Below are 25828 nucleotides of genomic sequence, written 5' to 3'. Positions count from 1 at the left end.
AAGTATTATGCCCTTGAGAACAACTAGCTTATTCATTTAGTCTCAGAATATTTATGGGGGGCCTACTGCGAGGTGCTGTTCTAGAATCTGGGCATGCATCAGGAAAAGAACAAACCAATCCTTACTCTCCCAGAACTGAGGGTCTGGTGGCAGGGGGTGAAAAACCAACTGTTTCCTCATTTGTAAGAGTCATAGTAACTACATCAGGGAGGTGGAGGTGGGGAAGTAAACATACAAATACTTGTATGTTCTTGGTGGTGTGTTCTTTGGGGAAAAATATGGCAGAGTGCAGGGATAGAGAGTGATGGAGACTGGGGAGATTGTGGAGTAGACAGTGATCGGGCCTCTCCTGGAGAGGAAAAGAGGACATTCTATGGAAATTCCAGAAGAAAAAGAGAATTTCTATGAAATTCAGTGGAGGCCCAGAAAATACAGCAGTACCAGCTCAGCTGGGGACCTAAAATATGTCAAGCTCTTACCACGTGCCAAGCACAGTGTTGGAACTTTCACATATTCCAAGACCCGTGGTACCGGCACAGCCAGCGTGGGAGGCAGAGGCTCTGATGATCTGTCCTCTTTTAACAAAAGCGGAAGCGAAGTCTCAGAGGCACTGAGTCCTTGGGGTCTCTCACAGGGCTCGTAAGTGGTGCAGGTGGTGGGAAGGCCGGAGTCCACCTGAGCTGCCCGAACCCCGTGTTTGGTTCTGAGTTCCACTCAGCTTTCCATTCCCTTCCTGGGGTGTGGGGCGTTTGGTGAGGACTTGCTTTAGAAGAGGAAGAGGCAGCCAAGAAAACCGATTCCATTATTTGACTTCTTCACCCCTGTTGCACTAACACATAGAAAAGAAACGGGAAAATGTAGTTTCAGAAATCCAAAATATGAATGAAGAATAAGAACATCTGAATATTTCTATTATATTCCATGTTGGACTTGATTTTTTCCCCCGGTTTATTCCATACTCATTAAAATCCTTCTTCAGTTCCTTCTACTGTTGATGAATGAATGAAGGAATTTGATCTTATCAAGAACTAAGCTATAAAAATAATTGATGACAGGGTATAAAAATTCAAACCATTTGGCTTTTGGTGTTGGATTCTAATCCTGATTCTCTAACTGCTCTTTTCTAGTTTCCAGCTTCAAGCATGCCCATCACTCTGCACAGAACCTGGCTCCTGAATGGTGCAGTCGATATTAAATTGAGTAATTGAACCTCTAGTCTTATTTATTTGTTTGTCAGTGCACTTAGATAACTATTTTCAAAATTCTTAGAGATCCTCAAATCAAAGTTGCTCTCTTTAAGTCTGAGGTAGTGCATTTATAACACCCAGCCTGTGGAATGGTGTTGCAATCAAAAGAATTTTCCTGCAGAGCAAAGAGCAGAATGAACTTTTGATTCACTTTGTGCAGAAAGCCAAAATTAACATCTTTTTGCCTTTGCATTTGGTGTAGCCTATTTAATTCAGGCCTGGGTTGGGAGTTTTTAGGATTTTTAAAAAATCATTTGTTGAACTAAGGGCTTCACTGCTCCTGTGAAGTCCATCATTTCCTGGTATTAGATACAGCTTTTCATTTAATTAATTTTAATACAGTAATTTATTTTTATATTTTCCTCTAATCTTGTCAACCCAATGTGGATTTTGCTTTTAATAAAGTACAGGGTAAGCTACTTAAAGTGGACTAATTGGGCAAAGCCTGACTTGTCCATCTGATCAGAACGGACGTTTGGAAGGAGGGGGAACAGGGGGAGGACGGGCAGCAAAAGAGAAGAAAACCCGTGCTTGGAATCCACGGGGTAGAGGCAGCAAAGTGAATAGAACTTGCCAAGCAGACAGAGGGTGCGGTTGAAACCTGCGTGGGGCTCCGAGAGACAGTTCAGAAAATTGATTTCCTTTATGGCTTAAGCAGCAGCCCTGGCTATTATAAGAGAGAAAGAGAAAATGTTCAGTGTTTGGAAGTGAATTCCAATTCATTATGAAGTCCTATATGCAGTTCTTCCTACAGCTCTGTCCCTGGGCAAGACTGCTCATATGGTCAAGTGTGTGTAAGAGTGTGGCACACTTTTACCTGGCTTCATGGTTCTAGATCTTTTTTCTCTATCCTAGAGGCAAACTATAGAGCTGTTTTTAAAGTATCTTGCCTTCCATTTCAGTTCGGCATCCATCATGATGGTATAGTCAAGAGCCAAGCACGTGCTGGACACTGGGGTTTAGAGAATGAAATGTTATTCTTGCCCTGTGGGAAGTTCCACTCTATTGAAGTCAAAATCCCGAAGAAATTTTCCAGCCCTGGTTAAGCTGGACCTAGGCTAGTCACTCTGGATACCATAAATGCTCTTCAAATTGATTCTGTGCTCAACTAGACTAGTGGGATGCAGTGCTCAAGGGTACCGGTTCTGAAGCTAGGCTGAGTCATTGCTTATTTACTGGATCTTGAGATCACATAGCTTCCCCATCTATAAGATGGAGATGTACCAGCATCAACCTCATAGGGTTCTTAGAGGATTAAATGAGTTCGTACATAAAAGGTTGTGTGACGGCACATGGTAAGCACTGTGTGAGTGTCTGCTGATACTATTATTTGTCAGACTCTTCTGACTGCAAGTGACAGAAACCCAAGTCAAAAGCAATAGGGGTTCATTGACTCAATGAACTTAAAAAATCACCAAGACACAACTGGATCCAAGTGTGCAAATTATTTCTTCAGATCTCTCTGTCTTTCTCTCTTTTTTTTTTTTTTGAGCTTTTATATTCAAGTTTATTCTTCGTTTAACTTTTAAAACACTACTATAGTTGAATATTAAAACAAAACCAATAGCAAGTAGTGAACAGATTATGGTTATAGTCCTTCACTCATTCACTAATGCAAATAAAATGCCAGCAGTGAGTGTTATTCACTGACCCCATTAGGAGGTCTGACACTGAACACCGCCCTGAGAGATGATGTTCCATCCTCATGTGCTTTTCCTCCTGCCTTTCTCTGTGTCGGCTTCTTTCTCAGACAAATCCTATCCCTGTGGCCCCCACCTCCCCAAGTGATCATAGGTGTCCAGCTTTAACTCCAGTAGAAAAGAGAGCCCCCTTTCCTACAGCCCTTACAAAACTCCCAGGGGGTGTGTTTCATAGACTTGAGTCACATGACCACCTCTGGGGTCTTCACTATGAGAATGAAGGTACTCAAACCACTCCTGCATCCCGTGTCACTGTCATTTACAGAAACCAGGGGGTAAAAGCTCCCTGGGCTGAGAGTAGCGGTGTTGGGTGGTCATTCCTGAAATATGGGTCTTTGGCCAAAGGAAGAGGGACAGGATGCCAGGCTGGCAAACCATGACTTTGTACCACACATGCTAAAATCATTTTCCCACCTGTGGCAGATCTCCCTCTACGGTGGTTTCTGGTGTGATAAGCAGTAACAAGGGCCATTCACTACAGGGGCAAGTCAATTCCAAGTGCTTTTTACTATGGAGTAAGTGTTGACTTATTTAAATGACTTTTATTAAATGGTGCATACACTTCTCTAAAACCTAACTGCTCACAGAGTGTCTGCCCCGCCCCCTTTCTATTCTTTTAAAGCAACTTAGCAGAACAGCTGATGGGTTGACCAGTGGTTAACTATGGATTGAGGGCTATGGCCACCCTTGTCTCCTGCCTCTATCCATGGGACTCTCCACAACCCTAGTTTCTCTCAGCCCTGCCTTCTTCCCCTCTGCTGGGAATCCTCACTGCCACCCTCCCTCACCTGCTCAGAACCATTGCCACAGCCTCCTCCTGTGTTGCTTCAGATGGGTAATTTCACATGGATTTTAACAAATAAACTTTCCTCCCCTCCAATTTGGTCTCACACATGTATGGTGTTCCTGGCTAAAACCCTAGCAATTAGAGGAGGGTCACATTGGTTAAAGGGAGACAGAGGCGTGATGAGACCGTGACATTGAAGGCCAGGCATAGAGGTGTCAGAGAGGAGAGTGCTGACCTGGGGCAACTCCATGAAGAGGAAATGGAACAGCATTGGGGACATGCCTGAGGGTCATGTGGAAGCTATGCCACAGGGGCCATTTAGGTGAGCCCTCTGACAGCCCCGTTAGCTTGGAATGACAGGGAGTGGGGCAGAGGCCGCTTTCCATGAGCAATGTTAGCCTGCATGCTGCCTTCCAGTGACTCAGCAAAAGATCCTGAGGCTTTGCCAAGTCCTCCAAATTACCCTGTGACAGACCACCATGTTTTCAGTGGACCAAGATGCTCATAACTTTGCACTATTACTAAAAGGGAGATTTATGGGGGATCCACGCCTACAATATATCCATTGTCATCCAACTGAAGATCTGTTCTGCTTTCACTCTCATTCGGCTCATTTGAGCACTTTTCTCTGAGTTCATAACCCCTACACGTTTATGGAGACCCATCAACTTTCCTGTGTTCATCATGGGACACGTGTAGCTCCAATGTGAGCATCTTTGCCTATAATACAATACCAAGAAGGGTGTGGTTAAGCGTGGAATGCTGTCACTGTCCATTCTTTCGTGGCTTTAACTCTGCATGGGAAAATGGACGCTCCCTCACTGCCTACTAAGTCTATAGGCATTGAAACAGGGGTTAAATGGCAATGGGTTATATCCTCTAGATGTTTGTTCAGATGAAATGAAGCGAAAGAAAGTGTGTTTGTAAACAGTAAGGGACATGTCGATGAAGGACATGATTGACCTGTCAGGGAAATAGAGATCCTAGGAAGCGGGAGAGGAGCTCAGCTGAAGCTGTGCAACACTCCATGGGTTTGAGCCCCTTGTGTGAAAACTAGGTCGTGACTCAGATAAATCATGATGGCAAAGCCTACTAAAAATAGGAATATCATATTTTATCCTCTTGTTTAGCTTTCTTTTGATTGCTAAGTTGGCAGAACACCTATTAAGGAGGTTTTGACCTGCAGTAGGAAAAAGTTCTGCCCTTGTATTCTGCCATTAACATATGATTTGTGTAATACCTTCCAGATGGTACACTAACTGTGTGATTTTTCTTCGTATCATAAAACTGTGCATGATATATACCAGGCAATGTTCTAGGTCCTAGAAATTCAGAGGTGAATATGAATGAATGGGGTTGGGGACCAGGAATATGTAAAAATAAAGACAGACTCACAGACACAGGAAACAAACTTTTGGTTACCAGCAAGGAAGGAGGGTAGGGAGGGATAAATTGGGAGTTTGGGATTTGTAGATACTAACTACTATATCAAATAGATAAACAAGATCCTACTGTATAGCACAAGAAACTATATTCAGTACCTTGTAATGGCCTATAACAACAAGGAATATAAAAAGGTATATGTATGTGTGTGTATGTGTGTTTATGTATATAAATGAATCACATATGTGTATATGTGTGTGTGTGTATATATATATATAAATGAATCACTATGCTGTACTCCAGAAATTAACACAACATTGAAAATTGACTATACTTCAATAAAAAATAAAGTAACAAATAAGATATAAATGACAAGAACTATGAAAATAGGGTGAGTGGTGGCAAATAATTGGGGACTCTTTTAGATTGTGCTGTTAGGAAAGACCCCATTGAGGTCTTTGGTATCTGAGTGAGCCACTGTGTGACAATGAACAAAGAATATTCCAGAAAAAGGGAATGTGCAGAGCGGTTACAGACCAGTAGGCAAGGTATGTGGGTACAGAGTCTGATAAGTGAGTGCCTGGGCTAGTAGGCAGCTGTTAATTTCACCTCTTATTACTACTGCTTTTCTTGTAGAAAGAAAGCAAGTAGAGGGAGGAGGGGCTGGGAAGGGATGCTGGGGGCTAGAGGGGAGGGAAGGTGCGATGGTGGCAGAGTATGTGGACAGTGAGGTTCCTTGAGATTGCTTACCAGCTGGAAGGGCCCATCTGGGGCTCCTGGTTTCCTGGAAGCTATCGTGACTGGAACGTAGCCTTTAATGGGAAGAGGAGCATGGGGATGGGGGTGGCAGGGAGTAGCACGGATCAGGTCAAGTAGGGTTTGGCAAAGCTGGGTGAAGAGTTTAGATTTTATTCCAAATGTACCCTTAGAAAAATTACTTAAACTCCACACCTCTGTGTTCCTCTTCTGACAAATAAGAATCCATAACCTTTTAACTCCAAAATTCTTGACTCTGTAAAAGAGAGAATTAATTGTTAAGTGTTCATTAAACTACCAGCTCATATATCCTGATTGTTAAACTTTTGTTGAAAAGTGAAATTTCTCATCCATGCATTTTCCCTTTATCTTTTTTTGAATGGCTTTCAACTTTGCTTCAATATCTTGATCTTCGAATTGTCCTCTTTCTGGATCTTGTTTTATGGATTCAACTCTAAAACTTCACAGAGAAAACAGAGAGTGGTTAATCATTCAGCATGTATTTCTTGAGCAGAGATAGTGATCCTGGCACTGTGAACTTCTTTTCAGTATTTCTGGAATATTTTGCAGGCATATGAAGGTTAAAAGATTAAATTTAAATTTAAATTAAATTTGATAGGCAAGTCAGAAACCAGAAATAAATATTCCTTGGGCTTCAAGATTGATTGCAAAGGAGATAGCAGTTCTTTTCTGTGGGCATTTCTTTTCCTGCCTGTTTCTTAATATTTTCAGGGAAAGTCTGTTTTGCCCTCTTTTGAGAATGCTGATCACAGCATCATTTGTAATAGAAAAGTCACAAGCATCCTATATTTCCAAAAATGTTGGAATCATAAAATAAATTATCCATATGAGGGAAAATCCACACCCATTTAAAAATTCTCTTTTTGAAAACTATTAATAACATAAAGGAATGTTCATGATATAAACGAAGAAACTAGTAGAATAAAATGTTTACTATAACCTCAACTTTTAAGTGAATACACTTTTAATTTATAACCTGGGATATATCATAACATTTTTACAAAACAGTGATTCTCTCAATGTAGTGTGATTAATACGAGTGTTTTGTTTTATTTCTCTATGAACATTTCTTACTTTTAAGTATTTATATAATGAACATGTATTCTTTTTATGATGAAACTAAAATTAAATTTACTAAGACACAATAATTCTTGTGTCTAGAGAGAATTGGTGATTGAAAACAAATAATGTTTTTTCTTTTAATAGAGATGCTCTCCATTCCCTACCCATAGGTGGCACAGAACAGACAAACTAAGATCCACCTGTATCAGAGCTCAAAGCTTCTTGAGCCACTTTGGGGATAAAAAAATAATGCCTTCAATTTAAATATAATTATAAAAATAATATGCAGGAAAAGAACTGATTGGGTTTTGGAGACAAAATATAAAACCATATGCCAGAGCTCAGAGCTTGTAAAATTGTTAAAATTGCCCCTCTCATTCCTTTCTCTGTGTAATTTGTTAAATAGTTGTTTAATAAATATTTGAGGCTCTGTTATTCATTTAACAAACACTCACAAGCACTTACTGTGTGCCAGCAGTTTGTAAGTGCTTTATATGTAACTCATTTCAATCCTCATAGCATCTTTATGACATAGATGTATTTCTCTTCTATAGGTGAGATACTTAGACACAGGAGGCCACGTAGTTGGCCAAAAGTCCCACAGCTGACAAATGGCAAGGCTGAGATTCAAACCTTTGGCCTCCAAAGACCATGTTCCTAGCTCCAAACTAAGTTGCCACTGCACTACGCTCTTGGTTTGACTTGCTACTAAACAGCAAGATGTATTAAGTCCCTGCCCTCAGGGAACATGCAGTCTTGTGAAAAGACAGACATCAATCCAGTAATCATGGTAAAAAATGCATGGTAAAAAAAAAAACCTAATAAACCTACGAAGGAAAACGTGGAGAAAGTGTATCTGTGTGAAACGAGGCTCTTGCATCCTGGTAAATTACAGGACACCTCTCCAGGTTCCCATGTCTTCCTCATCACAGCAATTACATAGAATCGTGGTGTAACTCACTGAATACTGTGCGAGAAGGAAAATCTCCCCACCCTCACTGATTGTTACAGACCAAAGCTAGTGACGTCTTGGTGGCATAGGGACTCATTTCTTCCTTCAGAAAGAGTCAAGGAGAAAATGTGCATTTGTACAGAAGTGTCTGTCATTCTTGGTTGCTCTGTAGTCAGCTGCCAATGTCACCCACCACCTTCATAAGTTCCCAGTGCCTCCTTTGGGTGAGGAAAAGATGAAATCACAACATAAGGAATAAGTGTAATTTAAATTTTTTGTGGGTTTTCATTGATACAGGTGTATGAATTTTGATAGTGTAGTCCAAAGGGATTTTTTTTTTATTTTGCTCTTATTATTTAGCAGAGAAAGGAAAAATATCTCTTAATTGGGAGCCGCCTTATATGGGTGGGACAATGTGAACTGTTAAATCCACATCTTTTTTTTTTTTAAGTTTCTATTTTTTATATGATTTTGGGGGGCACTGATGTGTGAAAATTTTCCTTATGAAATCTCCTTTATGGGATCAGATTCAGTGTCATTTCTTGAATAAAGTTCACTGGGCTTTAGAGAAATGCAGTGTTCAGAGTGCAGTGTCTTGTCAGCTGGCAGGGGGCCAAGTTGACATCTCAGATCGGGGCAGAATGTAATACCAGTACAGCTGAGCATCGAAACTGGGACATGCTGACCAAATCCCACCTTTTGAAAAGAACTATGAACTGCTTCAGGCACGACAGTTGTTGGGCTGAACATCTCAAGATGGCAGCCGAGTTATTCTTAAAGCTCACAATACTCTGTGGTCACAGGCCAGTGGGCGTGTGCCTCATGTCAGCCTTACTACTCTGTCGCATGTTTGATTTTTTTTCTCTCCTCATCTTAGTGACAGGGAAACTTTATAGAGCAACTGCCAAACTCTCAGCGAATACTCTTAACTGTCACCTTAATCTACCCCTATGAATCTCTTCTGGTGAGTCCCTAGATCTCTTAGCCACAGTGGCTTGGACAACTAGACTGTAAGGAGTGGGAATTTGTACCAAATTTGCCTCCCATCAGATTCCTTTCCTAGGAATTTGGAAGTGGGAAGAAGGAAAAGTTCACTTCTCTGTGGGAAAGTTACTGTTACCTGTAAAATTGGGAGTTGTTGGGGACCATCTTATGTCTGCAGATAAAGCTGTTCTGACAGGGAAGAAATTTAAATAGACATAGAGCCAGTCATCCATGAGAAGGGGAGAGAGTACTCCACAGATTCCAGGCTGCCTGTGAGGTCCTGGGTCCAGTGCTTCCTGAAACCCAATAGATTTCCTGCCAAGGAACGCACAGGGCACCTCTGTATTGTTAGCATGCGTTGTTCTTTCTTTGCTTTTCATTTGGTTTGTTGGTTGGTTCATTTTGCTGAAATCAAGCTTGGTTGCTATTACCTGGAACTGAAGAGCCTTAAATAATGGAGTGGTTTTAATAGTTCAAGGAAAATACTTACCATATCCACAGACTCACCAGCCTCCTTTAGAATTAGCTGCGTCAGGTATCAGGTCCACATGCCTCGTTATAGACATGCATGTGAATCACCTGTTCTCTTATCAAAGTAAGAAATACATCAAGCAGGAAAAAAGAAAAACACAGAGAAGTTTTAGTTTGAGAAGAAGTAGCAAGCATTTCCTAGAAATAGCTCTGACCCAAACCCAACCAGAGCAGATTCAACCGGAGGGATATAAACAGAAATCACACCCAGACTGCTATAATTAAACTAAACTAGATTTTAGAGGAAATTCTTCTTTGTGAAAAGCAAAGAATCTCAATAGTCCTAAGCACTGAGGAAAACAATTATCAAATGTGTGGTTTGCAGGCAGAAATCTTTTTCAAAAGAAATTGATCAGTGTAAAAACAAAAATTAAATTTTTTTCTGAACGCTGAACTAATTCTCATGCAGAGGTGATGGGGGGTGCAACAGTGTTAGATGTTTCCTGTAGACTGGACTCTGTCCCCAGCACATGTCTTACATCAACAAGTTCAGTACAGCCTTTGTCACTATGTTTTTGTCTTACCCTTGTATGTTAATAGTTCCTTTATCCATGTTTTATCTGCCTACTCTATGTCTGATTGTACTATTCATACATAGAGATGTGAGTCCCTGATAACCTTAAGAGGATTAATATAGAGAAAATGGGCTTTATTGGTTTGGGTTTGTTTTATTAACATTCTACAGTTTGATTAGAATGAGAAAGTCCAGAAAGCGTTATTTGCCAAGCAGAGTAAAAACAACATGAAATGAAATAAACTGAACCTCAATGTATTATTGATAGAACACGGAGACATTTTTCACAGCATTATTGTAAGTACAAAGGTCCTTGTATGAGACAATAAAGGAGAACAAAGACTTTTTTTTCCCCCAGACTGGTTTTTAGTTTCTTTGCAGATACATTAGTTAAGTGAAGGGCATACTTTTTCTTTAAAAAGAATTTAGAGAGGAAGATACCAAAATATATCAGACAACTATATTGAAATATTTACCATTTGTTGATTTGGGACATAGAATGAATGACAGATTTCAGCATAATATTTGCAGAGGGAAAAAGAGAATTTTCCATGAGCATCTAGAATGTTGTTTTGCCTGGGTCTATGCAGAAAATACATCTGAGAAAAATGAAAATTAATCTTGGAGAACGGGAAAATTCCTCTGAGAATATAACCATATAATGTCAATAGAACTTTCCAAGTGATTAGCGTTAAAGAAATGAGGTTGTTGATGGATTTTTTTTTTTTGATCTAACATTTGCAAAAATAAGTTGAGATCTTTTGTAGAAAGGCCAAATGATAGATGGGTGTGGTCCTGGAGAGGCCATTAAAGTGTATATGCTCTTGTGTGCATGTTTGTATATGTTTTTCTTCTACTCTTGTCTTCTCTGCCACTCCTTCATGGTTTGATAAATTCAGTAACTGGTTATAGATTTGGAGATGTTCCCTGTAAAAGCCATTTTGAGTAAAGGCATATGATTAGCTAAAACTGTTGGCAGGCCAAAGAACAATAAGTGGAAAGAAACTAATTGGAAGTTTTCACTTTTTCTTTTTTTCTTTCTTTCTTCCTTTCTTTTTTTTAATTGAAGTACAGTCAGTTACAATGTGTCAGTCTCTGCTGTACGCATAATGTCCCAGTCATACATATACATACATATATTCATTTTCAGATTCTTTTTCATTAAAGGTTATTACAAGATATTGAATATAGTTCCCTGTGATATGCAGAATTTGTTAATCTTTTTTTATATATAGTACTTAATATTTGCAAATCTCAAACTCCCAAATTTATCCCTTCCCACCCTCTTCCCCCTCTGGTAACTGTAACAACAAATGCTGGAGAGGGTGTGGAGAAAAGGGAACCCTCCTACACTGTTGGTGGGAATGTAGTTTGGTGCAGCCATTAGGGAAAACAGTATGGAGATTCCTCAAAAAACTAAAAATAGATTTACCGTATGATCTAGCAATCCCACTCCTGGGGACATATATCTGGAGGGAACTCAGATTTGAAAAGATACATGCACCCCAGTGTTTATACCAGCACTATATACCATACCCAAAACATGAAAACAACCTAAATGTCCATCAGCAGATGACTGGATAAAGAAGTTGTGGTATATTTATACAATGGAATACTACTCAGCAATAAAAAAGTAAAATAATGTCATTTACAGTAACATGGATGGACCTGGAAATTGTCATTGTAAGTGAAGTAAGCCAGAAAGAGGAAGAAAAATACCATATGATATCACTCATATGTGGAATCTAAAAAAAGGAAAAAAAAGACTAATGAACTCATCTACAAAACAGAAACAGACCTGCAGATGTAGTAAACAACCTTCCTTTCTTTTTATTTTCTTTCTTTTTCTTTTTATTTAGAGTTTGAGAGTTCTAGCCTATGGAACAAGGAACCTATTCATTATTTAGATAGAAAGTGTGATAACAGATAGTCAATGAGTACAGAAGCTATTCTGCTTACTCAGTGAGAGAAGCTCTCCTATAGATGAGAACTGTCTTAAGAGATAATACCCAAAGTGCCTTAGAAGTATATTTATTTGATGGAAGGAGTTCAGATAGTATGAAACCCAGAACTACCCATTCTAAGGAGACCAGGAAATGGCATTGAAACATACCTATATTGACATGAAAACATACCTATTATTCACAAGGTTTTAGTGGTCTTGTGGAATGATGGAAGAATAGCCATTTGTAATCCAACAACCCTGGGTTTGCCTGTTGGCTCTGCCACTCAACAGCTGGGTGATTATGGACGGATGGGTCTTAGTTTTCTCATCTGCATAATGGATATTAAAATATTATCTGTGAATTAAAAATGCAACTCACCTAGAACCAGGTCTGGCCCATAAATGCTCTCTGAAAGGAAGCTGGTATTTCTAAACTTTGTACCGTAAGAGCCTATTCATCTCTGCCAGATTTTCAGCTTTTTTATCAAATGTCATTCTCAAATGTCCTGGCATCATTCTTGTGGAGAATGCGGAATTGAAGTTTATATTTCAGGTAGTTTCAGTGAGTCAGATCATCTTTGGCCTCCCTCAAATCTCAGTTTACCTGCTGTACACTCCTCCCTTCACTATTAGACTCTTTAAAAATTGTTTGGCTTTACTGCATAGGGACTGATCTCTTTAGTCTTATCTGGAATATGACTTATCTCCCAAATACAACTGTTTTGGGTTGGATAGCACTGTCCTATCTTATAACAAAGTAGAACTCCGCAGCCTGAGAGCTCACTCTGTATTTACGGTTGTGTTCTTTGACATTTGGTCATGGTAGGTCATTAGTACTGAAGCACGAGGTGGAAAGTGGCAATATTGAACTCAGTGAGCTAATGCGTGAAAACCATGCCCTGTGCCTCTCCTGCACTTCCCCACTGTCTTTTTCATACTTGCAGATGTCAAGAAAGCTTCAGTCTACAGGTGCCACAACAGATCTCCCAGGAATTTATATTTATTGAGAGGAGTATGTGCCAGCCACTAATAAAAACAACCCTGTGAGCAGGACTGATCCGTGAAAACTTCGTACATACTGGGCACAGTCCCTTTAAGTTAAGGGACTATATAGAGCTCAGAAGGTAACCCGCAATGAGTGGAAATTCATCATTTCTTTGTGTCCCACAGTTTAGTTTAACCAGCAATATTATCTTGAGGAGATCACCTTTAAAAAGGAATGGATTTAATACATTCTAAGATTAAAGGGCACACATAGACCTTTTTGTCTTCCCCATTTGAATTTTACCTTTATGCTTAAAGTTCCTATATTCATTCATGCAGTCAGTCATACATTTAACGAAAACATTTGAGTGCCTGCTGTATGCTAAACCCAGTATTATATGTTATTGATGGAACAGTGCATAAAACAGAGAGAGCGTAGACCTGTATTCATGGAATTTATAATCTAGTTTTTAAAAGTCTTTAGTTTTGCAAAGTCTTTATGAAAAGAGACCATGTAGAGCTGTGCTGTCCAATGTAGAAGCATGTGATTATTTCAATTAAGAGTAATTTAAAATTGAATAAATTCAAATCCTCAGTTCTCCGATGCACTAGCATTTTAAGGGCTCAAGAGTCTCATGGAGCTGGTGGCTACCATGTTGGACAATGCAAGATGTAGAACATTTCCATCATCATGAAGGTTTTATTGGAAAGTGCTGTTCTAGAGTTTGAGATACAGAATTAGCCAAGCAGATAAGTGAGAAAGGTCAATCCTAGGCGCCGCTTCAAAAAGCTGTACAAACGGGCAAAAATCAAGAGTAGAAAAAAAATAAATAAGTAGCTTCTCCTGAGGTAAAAGACAAAGGCTTGGCTGAAAACTAAAGGGAGCCACTCATGTCTTGCTCAGTTGTTGGATGAGAAACATTCAGTGCTATTCTGTGGCAGACGAGGGAGCTCCAGGAAATTTCCAAAAAGGAAGGATTTGGCCGGGAACATCTCCAACAGAGAAAAGTTCAATAATTGTGTGAAATCACTTGATGCTGACTTGGCCAAATTTCTGTGGTAATTTTGATCCTCACAAAATGTCAGTTATTTCACACACACACACAAATATTTATAATACATAATTTCAGCTACTCTGAACAATTTGCCAACATTTCCCGTATTTTACCTTTGAATTTCATAAAATTTCAAGATATTTTGTGGTTACAACCAAAAGAAATTTTAGGCTCTTTTCTTTTTTGTTTTTATTTTAAACAATAAACTCTCATGAATTTGTAGTCTTCCATTCAAAGTCCATCAGTTCTCCTATCAAACAATGATTTGGCCCAAATGTAGCTACATTATTAATAAAAATAAGAATGGTTCATTTGTGTTCACATTTAATAACCGTTGAAATGGTATGTACATTATTGGGAAGAAGTAGATGACTGAGAAGTAAATTAAACTTTAAAATGAATCAGCAGAGAGAGTCAAAATAAAAGTCCTGAAGTACAGTAAATCTCCCAGACTTCAGTAGTACAGGTTTTCATTTTGACAGATTTGTTTATGGTGGACAACAAATAATAAATGTTCACAGTGTTAAAAAATATATTCTCAACATTTAAAAATTCTTTATACATATAAAAACAAAATCGAAGCAGCTATAACTGTGGTCCCTCAATAGAAACATTAGCAAACATATTTTTGCCCTAAGGGATCTAAAATTTGGCCATCCTGTGGAATAAAATATTTGTTCTGTCTTTTTTCCATCAAAAGTGTCCAATCTGCAAGTGAAAATGAAATGAACAAACCCATCACTCATCCCTCTGGACTGTGAGAAATCAATACCTGGAGGTACAAGGTTTAAAAGTAAATGCAAAGATTTACTTAATGTTATGAGCAGAAATCAAAATTTAACTTGAGTTTCCTGATCCCCATCCTCGTTACTTGCCTCATTCACTAGACTAGATCAACTTGTCATAGCAAGAACTCAAAACAGGGTTCTTTTTGGAAATGAGGACCCCACAATAGTAACTGGAGGCAGCAATGATACAGAAATGAGCAAAAGGCTCCTGAGACTCAAATTTTTTCAGTATATTTTATTTCTATTGTTCAGATTGGATCGTTCCTGTCATTCTGTGTTACCATTCATTGATTCTCCTCTCTGTTTTTCCCATTCTGCTGTTGCACCCATCCACTTATCTTTTCATGTGGGTTATTGTATAATTTAGTTGGAAAACTTCCACTTGGTTCTTTTTTTTTTTTTAACCTTCTATCTCTTTGCAGGTATTTTCTATTTATTTTCTGAGCTATTATATGTTTTTCGTTTGTTTCGCACATATTTTAATTGCCCATTGAAGCATTTTTATCATGGCTATTTTTAAATCTTGGTCTGATGTTTTTAACATCTCTGCCATCTTGGTGTTAAAATTTATTGTCTTCTTTTGTTCTGATTTAGATCTTTTTGGTTTGTGGTACGATGAGTGATTTTCAGTTGAAATCTAGACATTTTTGTATTATGTTTCAATTTTATTTAGACCTCTGTTTTAGCTTACTTCTTGTATGACTCCAACAAGAGAAGGAAGGAAGCAGTCCCTCTCTATTGCCGACTGGAGGTAGAAGTCCAGGCTCCGCACTCAGCCTTTGTTGACACCAGCATTGGTGGTGGGGTCCACATTATTGCTGGGCGAAGATGGAATTCTAAGGTCCATTTGTGGTCTCCACCAATACCACAGGGGATAAGTGTGGGGAGGGGTGGGGTGTCTGTTACCATAGGTGGAGATGAAAGTCTGCACTTCCTACTTGAACTTCTCTAACACCATCCCAACAGTGATGCTGGGGAGCCTTGTTACAGTCCAACAAAGGTGTATGTCTATGCTCCCCTCTTGGTTTTTGCTGATGTGAATGGGGTGGAACCACATTTTTTTCTGGAGTGTTTGGCTGGAGTAGAGTGGTTATTTTCTCAAAGCTTTCTACCTGTTTAAGTTGCCCCTTTCTTGCTTCTTTAACTAGAGAGAGTAGGCTTTTGTTTGGTGCAGCTGTTTCTTGTTTCGTTGTTGGTTTATTTGGGGCGAGGGGAGGGGGCAGCGTGGGAGGGTCTGTGCCTGTTGGTGTTTCTGAATTGCTGGCTTCTTCAGCTCCGAGTTTGGGATATATGAAACAAAGGGAAAACCCAGAAAACTGAATTCTACCTTGTTCCTTGAGTACCAAAGACCCTAGCTGATCTGCCTTCTTTTCTCTGTCTTTCAGAGATGAAGCATACACGTTACATATACTGTCCAGGGCTTTTATGTGTAAAGTGAGAAAATTGGGAAAAACCACATCTTCTCAGAAATGGGTGTCCATGATTCTATTTTTTTATAGGTAATATAAAGCCCTCAAATAAAGGTCTTGTTTTTGAGAATCTGACCCCCAAATTTCCTATTATTTAGTAATTAACTAATCCTACTCACAGTGCACAGAATCATTGGGAACTAACAAGAAAATAACCCAAGTCCACTTACATATGGCACCCCCTGTAATCTTGTACTCATCACAGGTTCCCAACAGGGATCTGTGTTTTTGACCCTACCCATTTAACTGAGACATCCTTCTCTAATAAAGGAGGACATGTCTTTGGTCATGGAACTGTACATCCCTGATGGAAACCAATATTCTTAGAGGACATTGTTTAGCCTTGATGATGTGTGTACTATTAATTTGCCTGTCAGTACTAGAACATTCAGCACTTGCCATTTTAATCTAAATGCCTCCAAACTTCTGCTTTGGAAGTTAATTTGGAAGACACACTCAGAATAGCTTCATCTACTCTCAGGTCTTTGAGTAATTGATCTTCACAAATATCACCCAAATGATGGCTCCAGCTTCAAATTATTTTCAGAACTGCAGAGCTTTGGCTACAACTGGCCTCCTGACCGTGTCTGCCTGTCTATTCGAACTCAGTATCACCCAAACTAACCCATGCTACTGCCTTCCCTATTCCAGCCCAGCAAGCCTAGTCCTTTTCTAATGTTCCCTGTGTAAGAGCATGGGTGTCGTCATTTAGACAGTTGAACAAGACAGAAACTGGCAGCATTTTTGGTGCTTCTTTTTCTCTTGACCCATATATACCCAGTGGTTTGCTGTTTAAAAGGCAGTTCTCCAGAAAGAAAATGTATACATACATATTTAAATTTATCCCATATTTTATTGATATAAAGGACATGTGGTACACAGTTTACAATGATAGTAAAGTATACAATATTTTTTGCTATAAATTTCACATAGCCAATCGATTCTCATAGAACGCTTTCATTGATTTTTGCAAAACTCTTGGATCCATAGTTGATTGCAACTAACAAGTGAGTGTATTTCCGATGTATATGTTAATTGGTAGTTTTCTTTACATTAAAAGCTAGGACAAGGGTGACACAACATAGATGTATGTCAGAATTTCGTTCTTTTAACAATGATGTGAATGACTTCTTTGCTGAATCAGATCATTGTTTTCACGCACTGGAGAAATAGTTCCTCAGTTTTGTGTGATGTTAACAGTGAAAAATGTGACAATGAGTGTGTATATGTCCATGAATGACTGAAAAATTGTGCTGAACACTGGAATTTGACACAACATTGTAAAATGATTATAAATCAATAAAAAATGTTTAAAAAAAACAGTGAAATATCTGCAGACATGACATACTTTTTAAATTAATCTGTATTATTAACGCCTTCTCCATCACTTTCTTAGTCTACTAAGTCAACAAGATAATAAAGCAAGCTCTGATTTATAGCATTTGACAATTACCAAGGAATAAATACTCCCACTATGACTGATTTCAAGCTACCAGTGTGACATAACTGAATGTGGAGTAGGAAAATGTTGCACAGTAACACAGCGTCAGGTAATATTTCCCGTAGAAACACAATAGACGTAAATAGCCTCGTGAGCATAGATAATAGTAAAATAATTAGGAATTAATTACTTTTGAATATTTATTAGCTTTATTTTAATATAATTAATTGAAGGTTTATATAATTTAATTTTTAATAACATCTGTGCTTAACAACCACCTAACAAAATTCCTGAAGAGTAATTATCGACTCTTGCAGGCCATTGCACACCAACTCCAGCACACCACTGTAAGCAGGCCCTGATGATTCTACTAAAAAAACCCTTTAAACCAGTTTACTTTTCTCCGCTTCTAGCATCATCACCCTCGCCTAAATTGCCATTGCTTTTTTTATTAGACACTCAGCATAGCCTCTTGTTTTTCTGCATCTGCACTTAGCTCTTTTCAACGTATTCGTCAAGCTTAACTAGAGTAATTATCTCAAATGCCAATATGGTTTTATTATCCAATGCATTCATTAATTTATCTGTTCAACAAATGACTGTTGAGTTCTATGTCCCAAGCACTATTTCAGTTTTCAGTCGACAAGGCTAAATGTGAACACAAGTCAAAAACTCCGGCCTCATGAAAACTCCATTCTCCTGTGGGGGGAGGTAGACAGTATTAGCAGACGTCAGAGATACTGCAGTTTCAGTTCCATACCACTGCAATAATGTGAATACCGCAACAAAGTGAGTCACACGAGTTTCTTTGTTTCTCAGTGCATATGAAAGTTATGTTTAAAACTAAAACTATACTGTAGTCTATTGTGTGTAATAGTAGTATGTCTTAAAGCAGTGTGCATCCCTTAATGGAAAAATAATGCTGTTGGAAAAATGACACAGGTAGACTTGCTCGACAGAGTTGCCACAAACCTTCAATTTGTGTAAAAAAAAAAACAAAACAGTCTCTGTGAAGTGCAATAAAGCAGAGCAGAATAAAATGAGAGTGAGGCAGGTCTGTGCAGTTGTCCCTTAGTGTCTGTGGTACATTTGTTTCAGGACTGCCTGCTGGTACCCACATCCATGGATGCTCAAGCCCTTTATATAAAAGGGTGTAGTATTTGCATATAATCTATGCACATCCTTCTGTATAATTTAAGTCATCTCTAGCGTACCACCTAATATAATGTAAATTCTTTGTAAGTTGTTGCAAATACAATGTGTAACTAGTGGGGCAAATTCAAGTTTTGCTTTCCAGAACTTTCTGGAATTCTTTTTTCTGAACATTTTCAGTCTGCAGTTGGTTGAATCCACAGATGGAGAACCTGAGGATACAGAGGGTTAACTGTATGCAAAACGTAATAAATAAATAAAGTGTACTGTCCATCAGAAGGGAATGAATGCTCCAGGGGGGAAATGCGAAGCAGGGTAGAAGTAGAGATGGCAGGAAAGTTACAGTATTAAGTCCAGTCCTCAGGTCATGCCCCGTAGACAAGGTGAGGTTTGAGCATGGACTTGAAGAAGGTAAGCATGCGTCCATTTGGTTTGGGTGAGAAGGAACTAGCCAGTGGCCACAAGGAGCCCCATGTAGCTAGAGTCAAGTGAGCGGGGCAGAGTGGTAAAAAATGAAGCCAGAGATCTAACAGAGGACAGAAGATAGAGGGTCTGGTAGGTCACTGGAAGTACATCAACCTGTACTCTGCTTGTAGGGGGCAGCCTTTGCTGGGTTTTGAACAGAAGAATTGTCAAACTTCCTACGTAAATCGTACTTGCTTAAAAGCCTTCAACTGCCTCCCTTGCTCTTCAGATTAAGTCCAGAGTTCTTTATGTGGAGTACCAAGTCCCAGATAATGTGACCTCTCTGCCTTCTCCTCATCCTCACCTCCTGCGACTTCCCTGCTCTTGTTCCTTCAGGTCTGTCAAAAGGGTGCTGTTTCCTGCCACCCCACCCCTCCCCCACCATTGGGCCCTGACAACTGCCTGAACTTGTCCTTCACTATACCTGTCATTCTAAATGATTGCTTTTGATTTTGTGATGAGTTGTTTGTTGTGTCGTTGCCTACCTCCACTGCTACGCCCCATGAGAAAAGAAGCTCAATTCAGGCAGGGCTGTTGTCTCTGCTGTTCACTGATCTGTCTCAAAGAATTAGATCAGGGCTGGGCACATGGCAGACTCTCAAGTATTTGTTGACTGACTGAATGGATGTTTTAAGAATTGATACAGTGTTTAACCCAGAGTCTGTCTCATGATACATGTTCTGTAACTTTTTTGTGAAATAAATGGGTAATCAAACACATGATGGTTGGATGAATTGGTGACTGAGTGAGAAGAAAGAATGAATGAATGAATGACTTAATAGTTTTATATCCCTAGTATTGAACCCAAAGTCTGGTTCATGGTAGGCAATCTGTACTTTTTTTTAATTAATAGATGATCAGATGGGTGGATGATTGAATGAGTGGACAAAAGTGAATGTATGAATGAATGTATGAATGAATGAATGAATGAATGAATGTTCTTCAGTATAGTCAGAAGAGTTTATATCCTCTAAGAAGAATATCTCTTTTGCCCAGAGTGGGTCACTTGATTGGCCCATTAGTTCTTTACTTGGTTTTCTGCCATGGATATATTTTGAAGAACATTTTTATTAGCTTTGGAGTCACTTGCAAGGGACTCTTGAATTCTCTTTTGGCTCGTCCGCATTCTTGTTCGCACCTGACCTGCCACAGTTTGCGGAGCTCCCTGGTTTCCTTACTTGGGCCACATTTCCAAGTGTCCCTTTGATCTCTGGCACATACTTTTGCTAGGCTTCCAATAAGGTGTTTTTAAACAGTCTCCAGATTTCCTGTGGCTTATTGACTTTTTAAATTATTCCTTTCATTTGTTTTTCCTACCCAGTGCCTACACTTGTTCTTAGGTTCCCTTTATAAAATTGAGTAACCGCATGATATATAAATTTTCTCTCCCAGCCCAGAATGGTCACAGTGTTGTGATCACTCAGAAACACTTTTTCTTCCAGGTCTTGTCCACCACTCAATCCAAGTCTAAAATATTTTCCTTCCTTAATAATTCTAAAAAGGCATTTTTCTAAGAGAAGGTCATTTATCTTATCCAATAAGCTTACATTCATATTTCTAATATATACGTGAACTGTGAATAAATTAGACCCTGAGAAAGCGTAGCTGTATATATGTGCTGTAGAATAAATGTGTGTTATAAAAAAGCTTCTAATTTATTTCTAACTAGGAAAGTCTCTAATTGTGATCACTCTCCTGGCCGAAACCAAAATCTATTCAAATATAAGTCGTAAGATGTTTTTGCTTCCCCTCTACAGAGATGAAATGATAGTTTGTTTCTTTTTTGTCATATTTTCACCTTCCAAGTCCTATTTGGAGCTAGAGTTTAACTGCCAAGGAGAAATAGGAATCGTTTAACATAACGAAAAACTAGCTTTCACTTTTTTTGACCAAGCATTTCATCAGTCAGGATTTTTCCTACCAAAGATGTTTATTTTCAACCATTTCTTGCTTTATTTGGCTAAAAGGTATGTTCTTTGCTACATTTAATAGCCATGTGTATGCTACCCAAAGTAGAGATCACAGAGTTTTCATCTGCAGATTTTTACCAGACTACAGTGAAACAAAGAATATGTTAGAAATTTGACCCTATGGTGTATATATACTTCTTGCAAATATTTTAGCAGACTGGCTGGTCTTCAAAACTTTTATATGATAAAACACTTACATAGTCAGTGTTTATTCAGATTATAGATTGTGGTATGAATGTAATAGATTGTGTTTTAAATAGCGAAAACAGAAAATGTGCTTCTTTTTTTCCACATCAAACTTCTGGCTTGTTCAAGTTGTAATGAAGAAGCTTTAAAAATTTGGTGATATGTTTTCCACCCATGATATTGACATACGCTCATAATTACCTTGTTTTTTTCTTTTTGATGCAGTTTCATTATTTGCCATGCTGGCCGTGGTGCACCAATAAAGCCGAAATATCATATTAGAATTCATGACAGTTTTCACATTGTATTATCGATATGTGGAAATAATTGTCTGCTCTGAGATTAAATTACATTATTGTGTATCTTTTTCATGCCTAATAAATAATGATGGATGACTTTTATTTTCATCACCACCTGCAACCATTTAGTCACCCCTTGATTGTTGAAGATAAAATAATAAAAGGCAAGTGTTATGTTGCAAGTAGAAGAATGTACTCAAAACAGTTGTATGTTCCTTGTTTCTATTTGCATTATTTTCGTCCCCAAAGAGCAATGCATGGTGGTCTATAAAAGAGATCAACCGGGGGGAACCTAGAAAACAATTCCTGTAAATGAGAGAAGGAAGTGGGAAATTTTTTTTTTCTGGTGGAACAATAATTATTTCTTGGTGCACGATTCTTAATCTGAAAATGAGTTTTTTGTTCTGCAGTGCAAATCAGTTACGTGCAATTAGAATGCAAAGCAGAGGCACATCTTACTGTTTAGCCTTTTTTAAATAGAAATGAAAACAGCCCGGAAATTGTAGCAAAGTTGAAAATGCATGCTAGGTAATTTTGAAATCTAAAGACATAAAACCATGCATAATAAAAAGGCCACTCTAAACTCATTACACTTTTTGAAATTGGCAATTGGGAGGCTTAATTTTAAAATTCAGACTTGCATGTTTGGGAACTTATTAACTCTATTTTGAATGGTCAATTGCATTGCCAGTGTTTAGGTGTGTTTTGTTTGTTCTCCTGTATATAATTCCATTGCCTCGTAATTTGGTTTTCTCTATGTCTGACCCGTGCAGATTTTTCTTTTAATTGTTCGATGTTCTGCTGAAGCAAAATTGATTCATTTTTCTTGGTAAAACTTTGAAATTGAAATTATAATCAGCAAATGCTCCGAGTCTTCTGGGGAAAAGAATCGCCCCTGAGTTTTATGATCCTCTTAGATTTCATCTCAGAAGAATGTCAGGCTTTTTTAGAAAATGAATATATGGTGTTTATAATGGAAACTGGTAGTTTGATCCAGTTACAACAGTGAGGTAAGAAAGCAAACTGTAGACAAAATCTTTTTTGCTATTTGGTTATGAGTCACAGGCTGACTGTACAGAACCTTTTCACGTGATCGGCTCTGTTATCTTTAAATCAAAAGATGACAATCTTCTCAGGCACAGCGGAGACTCAGACCAAAATCCAGAGGTAATCCTATCAAATGTCAAGTTACTGCAGAGAAATGGCTTGAAAAATAGGCTGACAGTCCATCACTTGATGAACCCCAAGTGAACACTTAGACCTGTGGAGTCTGTCTCTCACTGGACATTCTATTAACACTCTTCCCAATTGTTTTAGAGCCCTGATTTAAAAAGAGAGAAGGGGACTTTCCCTTGTTTATGGCTGTTCTGTTATCTGACTACCCATCTCCCTCTGTAATTAAATGCCTTGAATGAAATAATAATAAACATAATTTTATTTGTACCATTACTCACTGCAGAAATTACATTTCCTATGAGAATCGGAAAGCAGCCGTGCTTTCTCCCTTCACATCTGAGAGGGCCGTGCAGAAGTCACAGGCTTTTCTAGATTCTCTCCTCCTGAGAGGAATTTTGTGTGTTAGCAGCCTGTGGGGCAAATTAACTTGGAGTGGGGACGTATGCATTCATCCTTTTTCGATGATCACGATTTTACTTACCCCCGGAAAACACCTTGGAAGACTAGTCCTGCAAAGCAGACTTGCATAAAAATCACCTACAACTTATAACTGGGGCATCTATCTGCGGGCACAAAACCACACACACTGTAAAGCAAGAAAAGATCACCACATGCCTTATAGCTCTTCTAATTAGAAGCCTCTGCTGGTCTTTTTACCCCTACTGTGTTCTGTGGAAGTCCTGAGAACCCAAAGCTCTCTCCAGATGTACCTAGCTCCAAACATTATGGCCTCACTCCCTGGGAGACAGAAAGTTCTAGAATGACATCCTCATGGGATAGTTTTAATTTTTTCTCTTGCATTATTTCTTATCTGTTCTGATTTTCTTCAGCTGAAATCTTCCATACTTGAGCTACCAAAAAAAAAAAAAAAAAGAAAGAAAGAAAGAAAGAAAATATATTGGATAATGGTACTATAAATAACTAAAATGGAAATGCTGACCCGGCTCCATTAAAATAAATCATTATTTGTACTGTAATCGTTCGTTTTATTTTCTCACTTTCTATGCTCCTAGCAGTTTGCTAGTCCTAATAATGTTTCCCAAGTCTGTGCTACATTTATGAAGACTTTCAGGAGTTTTTAATTCACATCAAAATTACTAACTGTCTTGGCTTACATATTTGCAAGAGGGAGATGTATGAGTAAAATGCTTACATCCAAGCATGCACTAAAATGTTGGAGCCTGAAAACTCCCCTGCTGTTAACAGTTAATAGTTTGGTGCTCTGCGCATCTCAGAAAAAACATTTGGGAAAAAATACTTTTGACTAATAAAATCAGTATTAGAATGACAACAAATGTCAGCATCTTTGAAGCTTTTTGAGCAGTTTTGACATTTAAAAAATTAAGCACACTGTTTTGTAATTTTTAGGCAGTGTACCTATTTATAACTGTAATTTTTAACATCGGGAATAAAAATCAGTTTGATTAAAGTATAGGCAGTGTTCACGGCATTACTACCAGCAAAGTGATTTTGGATTAAGATTCTTAAAATAAACTTACTAACTGAGCAGTAAATATTTGTCCAATTGGATATCTAAATGTTGAAACTTGTTAGTCATTTTGGTTGAAATAATGCAGCACAATGAGATTACTTTCACTTTTCCAGCCGCTGTCTTAAGTCACGTTAGTGTTTAACAACTAGTCCTGAGTTCCAGAAAATACTGTTAGGGAAGGAAAAACAGACTGTTTGGCTGGAGTTGTGGAAGGAGGGTGGGACCTTATGAATTAGATGACTGCATAAGATGTAGGCAGTTTTATTTTGGCAACAAATTCAGGCTTGTGCATTGGGTTTGGGTTTTTTTTTTTGGGGGGGGTTAATACTCTTAATTCAAATACGTGTCCGCAAGTCACCTACAGAAAGAAAGATTCCTACCCATCTGCAGAGCACAGATTAACTAATAAATAATTGTTCCATTTTATCTTTCAGGTTACAGTACCATGAGTTGAGGAACTCTGCAGGCTGTGAAATCATCCGCCCAAAGGTAAGTGACTTGGTAGTAACTCAAAGACGAGTGCAAATCACGTCCAAATCCGTGTGAAGAGAGGCACGTATCTGACGAATAGTCAAGATGATGTCATAGATCAGCCTTCATTCTTTGGTGAATGTCTAGGGTTCTCAGTTGTCCTCAAAATATTATATAAAACACCTAGATAACAGCACCTTAAGGGTGATTATTTCTCAGGTGAAACAGTACCCCGAACTTACCAAAATGTTTCATCAGCTAGACGTTTGTTTGGAAACTGCGAAACAGCAAAAATGGCTGGTGAAATTTACGGCATCTTCAGCTGGGCCAGTTGATCGGCACCCTAATAACAGACTCCAATCCGCCTGTCCAGACTGAGGACAAGTTGCTGTAGCTCCATCGTAGCATATTTTAAGCTTTTTTTGAACTTCAGGAATGCATCTTTTCAGAATCCGCCAGTGCTTCAAAAGCATGGCTCGCCAAACCAATCAATCTAGTACAAAGTTTGTTTTTAGATTTCGAGTTCCTTGTTACTGCTTTGTAAGCAGATGTCTTCAAAGATATAATATGGTGAAGAGATTATGTGATTTTTGGGTGTAGCGATTCTGCCAGTTATAATTAAAAGGGCCAACATCCAAGTTTTGTTTTCTTTATAAACACTGTGGAGTGTGTCAGTGGCCAATCTAAAATTACCCACAGAAGAGTGTGCGCTCTCTTCTTTAGCACAAGATAATGAAGATGGTGTGTGAAATGCGCCATGGTTATAATAAGCTGATGGACTTGCGGTCCTACGCGCAAACTTGTCCAAATGTAATTATGAGAGTTTTAAGAGAATTGTTGCTTCCTAAACTGACTCGTCAAGTGACTCAAAAGTTAATAACACCAAATTAACAGCCTGACTTTGAAGGTCTACAGTTGTACCTTAGAAAATAACTACTTGGAATTAATCATCCTTTCTTACAGGGAAACAACATCTTTTAGATGCAACTCAATGCAGG

General features: G+C 38.6%; 1 long non-coding RNA gene across 1 annotated transcript in view; it reads left to right on the top strand.

Moving 5' to 3' along the window:
* The window catches only part of LOC105081429 (uncharacterized), a 667267-nt gene that overhangs the window by 591522 nt on the left and 49917 nt on the right, over positions 1–25828 (top strand). The window contains exon 14 of the long non-coding RNA XR_012499887.1: positions 24794–24848. This is a non-coding gene — a long non-coding RNA (uncharacterized LOC105081429). The remainder of the gene's footprint in view (positions 1–24793; positions 24849–25828) is intronic.

The sequence above is a fragment of the Camelus bactrianus genome, chromosome 17 (assembly GCF_048773025.1).
Source record: "Camelus bactrianus isolate YW-2024 breed Bactrian camel chromosome 17, ASM4877302v1, whole genome shotgun sequence".
NCBI lineage: Eukaryota > Metazoa > Chordata > Mammalia > Artiodactyla > Camelidae > Camelus > Camelus bactrianus.
Note: the sequence above shows the minus strand (reverse complement) of the source record. Positions and strands in the feature narration are given on the sequence as shown.